This window comes from Tribolium castaneum, chromosome 2, assembly GCF_031307605.1.
Source record: "Tribolium castaneum strain GA2 chromosome 2, icTriCast1.1, whole genome shotgun sequence".
Classification (NCBI taxonomy): Eukaryota; Metazoa; Arthropoda; class Insecta; order Coleoptera; family Tenebrionidae; genus Tribolium; species Tribolium castaneum.
Genome location: NC_087395.1, coordinates 24,269,304 through 24,277,065, shown reverse-complemented (window position 1 = coordinate 24,277,065; position 7,762 = coordinate 24,269,304). Strand labels below are relative to the sequence as shown.

The 7,762-nt window shown below is 35.2% G+C and overlaps 1 non-coding gene across 1 annotated transcript; it reads left to right on the top strand.

The window, feature by feature from the left end:
* The first annotated feature begins 5,000 nt into the window (after positions 1–5,000).
* Positions 5,001–5,073, top strand: TRNAM-CAU (transfer RNA methionine (anticodon CAU)). The gene has a single exon. It is a non-coding gene; the product is annotated as a tRNA-Met (tRNA).
* Positions 5,074–7,762: the final 2,689 nt, after the last annotated feature.

Here is a 7,762-nt window from a genome sequence, read left to right as displayed (position 1 = left end):
AAAGTGGAGTAAAATGAGAGAAACTTGTTTCAAAACAAAATATTTGTCTATTTTTTCACATTAATCACGTCACTTATCAGATCCCACGAAATTTTGATTTACGGCCGCGTTCCATGATTGATGCCATTAGGCCGCCTGTGTTCGAAAGAGGGCGTCGCGACGTTGCCCATCGGCGCATTAAACCGCCCAACATCTTGATAAAGCCATGGTCTATGGCAAGATGGACGACGTCGTTCGGGCATAAACATTAATTTTAAGCTAACAGCTCCGAGTGAAGCGTCCCGATGTATCAGATTACACGTGCTTCTCAGAAAAAAACTTTTAAACGTGATTAAGTGGTTACGAGATAGGGAATTTGGTTCGTTTTGTTGGATTCTAGTAATTTGGACGGCTATCGAGGCATCTGGTGGTTTTGCGGACACCGGGTATAGCGAGGTAATTGACTCGGAAACGCTGTAAATCATCCCATTTTTCGCATTTTCAATAAGTGTTTTTGCGTAAGAGAAATTAATTACGCTCGTAGGCCGGTTATTAATTGTTGTTTTTTCCATTTTGAGGTAATTGGATTTGTTTAAAACCGTTTAATAATATTATAAAGAGATTGACAGTGATTTATGATGTGGCTTGTTATTGAATCGCCATAAAAGCGTAAATTATGGCACAATTGCCAATTTTTAATTGGGAATTTGTCGGTAATGCAAACACTGATTAACAAACTTAGCCGAAGTTTGGTCACAATTATTCAAATACTCATGACTTTATTTTGTTCACATTTTTCCATAAATTGTAAGGAATATTAATTAATACATAATTCAGTAAAGAGAAAAATGGGCATTACAGGAAACTAAAATTTTCTGCTATTAAAATTTTGAGATTTGATAATTTTTTTTCAGAGCTTGAAAACGTCAAATAAAAAATCTTTCAAATCCCGAAATACCATTTCATAATTTGTGCATATACGACTTATACAAGTATTTTAAGAAAAGTCAAAAAACTTGCCTTAGCTACTCAAATATTAGATTTTTTTCAATGTGGGAACACTTTTTTTAGTGGCTGTTTTTGCTAATTTACTAATTAAATTCTTGTTATTTAAATTGAAGCAACTATTCTCAGAAGTATAAAAATTCGGATAAAGCATGTTGGGTTATTTTGACTTTTGTTCAGCCCTATTATGTCTATTACCAATCTATTAGATATACCCCTTGTGTACTATAGGTACCTTTAAACAATTATTAAATGATCTTGTATTTAGATAAAAATTATTAAATTATCGATTTCTGAAGCGGAGGATGTTCCTAATCCAAAAATGATAATGAAATGCGTGCATGCTCCTTTTTTTTCAAGGTACCAATTTGAATTTTACAATAAGGCACATTCTAAAAATATTTCAATTTGTATACAGAATGTTCTACAATAAAATACCCAACTAAGTTGTTTTTTTTAATGTAAATCCCAAATTTTTGTTCCATTTTTGAAATCGCAACTAAATTGTCGATATAACGCACTCGATTTCACAAACTTATCTGACATAATTTTTGACTTATGTCAATTTTTTTGTGAAAATAGCGTGGTGCAAAAACCACAGAAAAATTTATAACGTCAGAACTATTCAGGATAACTTAACCAACTTTTTTCCAGTCAATTCCTTAAGCTTCGGCGCATCTTTTGCAAAAAACCGAACTCGGAGTCAATCTTCCATCGCCTACTACGATTTTCTGAAAATAACAAACTACAAATGACAATAACTCAATTTTTTCAAATGGAACACTTTACAAAAATAAAACATAGCGACGTTTTTTTCGGAAAAAAGGATCGAGTAGGCCGTTGTCGTAAAATTTAACACTCAGATAAGATTCTGAAAAAGTTTTTTTTAACAAATTGTGAAGTGTAATAAAAATTAAATTTCTGTTTCTGTTATATAACAGTTATATAACATTTTATTAAATAAAACATTCATGAATCGATCCTAATCTTTGGAATTGATTTTTGTAACGCACAAAGACTGAAGTCTTTTCAGTGTTCGTTGATTCAAGTTCAACTGTATTTAGCATGGAACTGGCGACTGTAGCGGTGTATTGTTACCATTGTTAGACAAAGATGTGCTGCTTTGAGATTATAATGAGCCAAAGAAAGAGGGAACATAATAGATTTGTTTTTTCCAAAGGTAATTTACGCGCACGAATTTTATCAAATGTAGAAATAATTTCAAACATTTAAATTATGAGCAATAAATCACCATGCTTTTTGACGTTTCAACCATTAAATAATTTACAACTGCTGGATTTTTATATTTATTTTATTGGCATAATTAATACTGCGTCCCACCACGCCATAAATAAAACGTTTGATTAATTCCGGAATCGCTCCTATATTAGTAAATGATTAAACGTGTTATTTTAATTAAATTCAATTTAATTTTTCATTAGAATCGTCCGTCGCTCGTCTTGCTTTAATTAATTGGCATCGCCAACCGGATTCGATGACAAATGACACCACCTGTCATGCAAATCGGCACTTTTCCTAATTTTTCGTCAATAACATGCGCCGAAAAAACTGTAATAAATCTCATCGGGGCGGAAGCGCGCGCAATTGCCTTTTTTACATATAAATTTCGAGGGTGGCTTTTTGCCCCATTAGCTCGGTCTTGGGGCCCATGCAAGTAAAAAAGCAAATGGCGTTCGATTCCGGCGGCTCCGGGCACATCCACCTGTCACTTATTTATGACAATATCAATTAAAAGCCGCCCGCGAGCTCATTCCGTTTTTGTCCGGTCGGGAAGAGCGATGATGCCCCCAAAAAGCCGGTAAAAATTTAACATATGCCCATTAGACAGCTAATTAATGTCAGAACAGCGTCTCGGATGATTTCTTTGTTGCGAACCCAACGAGACAAAAGCGCTTAGATCGGCCGACCCTTGTTTTGATTGATACAAAACAGACGGCGGCGAAAAAAGCGAACATCGAAACAAACGAATGCCGCAGGAATGTCTCAGCCGGCCGCGATTTTTTCTTATTCGCACTATTGTATTCGGAATTCGGCGATTTCGCCGCCGAATTTAATAATTAAAAAAATCGCTGCGCTAATTGAGGCGGCGGCGGCGGCCAATGGCAGGGTGGATCGTAAAGGGGGTGCGTTTATGATAATCCGCTACCATTTTGGGGCCTCCGCGGTGCTATCGATTACCGGGGTTGCTAAGAGACGGGCGCCAGTTGCTAGGAGACGGGCATCCCCGCGTATGCAGATCCGGGCAAGAGGCTCCGGTTTTTCCGGTAATTATTCGCAACACCTGAGGATTATGAGTCACGATGTGTGCGAGGAAAAATCCGGGGTCCGGATTGGGCCTCGGGGAGGGTTTTGCTGACAAGGGGGACGGCGACGATTAGTGCAGCGGTGATTATTCCAGAGTCAATCGATTGGAAGATGACGGATGTGCGAGGCGGTGGGATCGATGATGATGGCTTTTTACTTGTATTATAAGTGCGAGGGATGACAGGGTGCGCTCCCCAGGGGGTCATGCGGTTAAACCAGAGCAAATAGAGATGGGGAGGTGGTGGTGGTAATTGCTTTGTTATCTAGTTAGATACGGGCGATAAAAGGCTACGAGGGGTGCAAATTTTTAACACACCCCTAAACCAGAATATGCTACAATACTGATTACTTCCATTTTTATATTACCCTGTACTTGGTTCCAATTATTAGTAGGTAGGGAATTGGGAAATAAAAATTGGAGCATTTTATTTGAAAAAAAAAAAAAATTATAGGTGTTTGGTTCTCTGAAATTTAACAATAAAAATTTAAGCTTTGGAGATTTCAAGACACGAAAAGTACTCAACATCTATTTCAATATCTTTAGAAATAGCAGAATTATCGATTTAAAATTTTTTTTTTAATTTTTTCCCAAAAGTTCTAATATTTCTTGTGTTTTCTTCGAAATTGTCTCATTTCAGCATAAATTTCAACTTTGATTGTAATAAAACTCTATGACTACATAGGACAACTTCCTATGAATGGTTTAAGAAAAAAAAGAGGTGTTGCAATGTTTCGTTTATACAATAAACATCATCAGGCTTTTTACTCGTATTTACTCAAATTCTTGAAGAACGTAAGTATTAAAAGTTCGTATTATTATAAAAATGGGGACAAAAAAAACACAATAATTCTAAGTCAAAATAGAACGATTTTTAACCCATCTCCCCTCTACCAAGTTACAGTTCTAAAAGTTCAAAAAAACCTTTACTTTTGAACAATTTCTGTGTAGTTTATAAAAATTTTGTATCGGCTTTAATTTTGGAATAAAAAATAATTTAAGTAGAAGTTTTACCATTTCAGACGTTCGTCAATTATTATTATTGGCTTTAAAAACACATTTAATTAATTAATTTAATTATTTAATTATTATTTTATTTATTATAATTGTAGTTAATAATTTTTTTATAAGTACACGTTGTCTTAAATATTTTTTTATTTTAAAACAAAAGCTGATACAAAAATTGTTAAAAATATTTTTTCCAAGCAACTTGATTTTTAATATTCAAAATATTTTTTATTTGTTTTCCTTAGCAATCGTTTTAATTGTTCTTTTTTTGTTTCCGATAATGTTAAATTTAAATTGTTATTTAATTTGCGAGTTTATTATATGTTTGAAAAACCCTGCTATTTTTTTTTTTTTTCGTAATAAGGCTAAAACAATTTTTTGTCATAGGAACTTTTAATTCAATTTGATATTCTTTATTACTACACTAATTAAGCAAAAAGTTGATTCAATAATACAATAAACGATAATAATCCCCGAACTCAATAAATTAGTTCGGTTTATACAGGTTGTACTGTATATTATGTTACATCCATTTTTGGCCTTTTTTTCAGTAGAAACCTTTCCAAGCTCATTATTAGTAATTACTTAAGTTATTAAAACAATAAAAAAACAACCAAATTCTTAAAACTCAATTAATTAGGAATGATACGAGTTGAAAATACGAGTTGTTTGCAAATGAGCGCAAGCCTCGGTAGCGCAGTAGGCAGCGCGTAAGTCTCATAATCTTAAGGTCGTGAGTTCGATCCTCACCCGGGGCATTAATTTTTGTTTTTTTTTTTTTTTCGATTCTATTTCGGTCTAGGCTCGGTGACGCAACAGGCCATAAATCGTGCATTGTGTCTTTGTAAAATGTCACGTAAATCGGCCATCCATGTCCGGTCAAAGTATCAAATTACCGTCTCCGCATTAAAAGGCCATTAAAGCAAATTCGAGGAATAAATCGTGCGGTTGAGATCCGTCGTCCGATCGATGCGTATATGCAAAGCGTTGGTTGGTTTTATTTTCTGCTCAGACGGAAAAGCCCTCACGATGACAAATCGTCGGAAAAGTGGGAGCGGCGAATTTCCCCAGAGCGGCCGTGATGCGTTTTGTGTTCGCGACATTATTTTCCCTTGTCATTTGTTTGCAGTCAAACGACTATCATATTTCAGAATATATTCGACACTTTTACACCTTTATGTTTTCCATAAAGATGACTATTTTTATAGTCGACGAGATAATATCTTTATGTTTGACAGGAACACGGGCTATTCAACTTATTTTGTCCGTGAAATAGCATCGTGGTGGACGGGGAACGGGTTATTCGGTGATATACACACCGAAACGAAAACAGAGCGCTTATACAGCCAACTACTTTAATTTGGGAAAAATATGCACAAAAATAAAAAAAACTAGACAAACAACAAAAACACCTACATGAAAGCAATATCAAGTAGTCTTGTTTACACAGTTGCAAAATTTCATTACAGTATTTCTTATTTAAAAATTTTCAGAATTCAAAAAAAATAGTGAAATAGAAAATTAAATTATTTGGACCAAATAATCATAAAAAAATAACAAATCACAAAATCAATTAGAAAAAAATCAAGTTAGCTGTGACGTACTTGTTTTTCGAAAATATTTGAATTCCTTTAAGACGTGTGGATTAAAGCATGGTCGGATTAAAAAGGTCTCAATTCAAAATTACGAAAGATCGCCAACTAACTAAAAAATTTCAGAGGCTGGCAGTGTTAATTTTTTTCTTGTGAAGGAGAAATCTGGTTGATTGTTAAAAATTCGGTCTTTCCTCAAGTATCAATTGTCCGTCTGTGTTTCGCGTCTTATTTAAATTTCTCGGCTCTCGGTCGTGTTTTTGCGGCCATTTTGTCGTCGAGAATGTGTCTTTTCGGCTTGAGTTATAAACGAGACATTGTCACAGTCGCAGCTCCCGATTTCCGTCAATCTCGCGACGAAGCGAAGCCATAAATCCACGTCGTCGCAAAATCGGAGATAAAAAGCGATTTATCTGTTAAGTCGTCCACATTCTCGTTTAGACTGTTTCGAGCGCGACTTTTTTCCAACGAACAATAGGAGCATTCTGATCGTACAAATTGCATTAGTGGCACTTGGCACAATTTTATTTAAATATCCGTGGCGCGAGGCGAAAAAACCGAGGTGGCTGCTGACAGGCGTTTTTACGCCGATCTCGTCTTTTGTCTTGGGAGAGGGTGATGATCGTCGATTGTTTTTACGCAGGTGTCTTGATATGTATCTAATTTATAGGGCGGGCTGTGCCGTGCCATAACTCAGCAAGAGTCATAATTGTGACTGGATTTTTGGAAGCGATGCTTATCGAGCGTTGTTTCTAGGTACATAATGAGGCCTACTACTGGTACGGGGGCCCCGTTGCGTAATATGGGGCAGGCCACGTGAGCGCCAAGCTGTCTAATGGCCAATTACAGAAGAAACGGGGAAAAATTCGCCGCGGAGCTTCTTCTTTTTCTGCTTCTATTAACGTAATTGTCTTGAGGATGATGCGATCTGAAGACGTGAGAGATGTAAAGAAACGCGTGCGACTGGCAGCCATCATTACTATACAGACAGGAACACTGGTTTTCTCACGAAACTACAAGCGGCGAAAGATAAGTGAATCAGCGAACAGTGGACAACACGAGGACATCATTGGCATTGTTGATCGGCGGCGGACCAGCCGCCCTACTGAATCATTCATAAACGAAAAAACCGATTTTAGGACATAAAATCGCAAATTTCGGCCAAAATCAAGCCCAAAGAATCGGACCTAAGAGCTGATTCCAAAAAAAAAACGATCAAATTTTTCACGACAGATAACCAAAATTTTATTTTTCTATTTTACATTATTTCGTTAATTTTTCCGCAGTTGACTTTTGTTAACTTCTTATTTCCTAAACATTCTTTAGTTCTAAATTTCAATGTTTCTTTTTTATTTCACATTGTTCTCCTCTTTATTATCAACGGTTTATTTCTAGAATAGTCAGTAAGTATATCTTCTGTTTTTAATAAAAACTTTAAAACTTAAATGACGACATTAGAGGCAATATCCTACCCTGTCCTTACACGAATCAAAGCTGAAAGCTGCTTTGAAAAAAATCGAAAAAATTCCACCACAGAGTAGCATACAGAAACATTTTGTTTCTGTGTTTATTTTTTTATTTTTGTCTTTTGTGATAAAACTTTTAACATCACTTTTTTTGCTTCCTTTTTTTGTTAGATATTTTTGGAGTTTTAATATCGTTTCTTATTTTATGCTAACTTTCTTATTTCTTAAACATTTTGTTTTAACCTCTTATTTTTTCAACTTACATTTTTTACCTTATTTCCTCTGGTTTAGATTTTCTATACATACAGATATAAATACTTACGTCTATTGTCCAGTTCCTTTGAAAAACCTGGAAATTCTACGTCCCTGCTTTACGTAAATTTAATTTT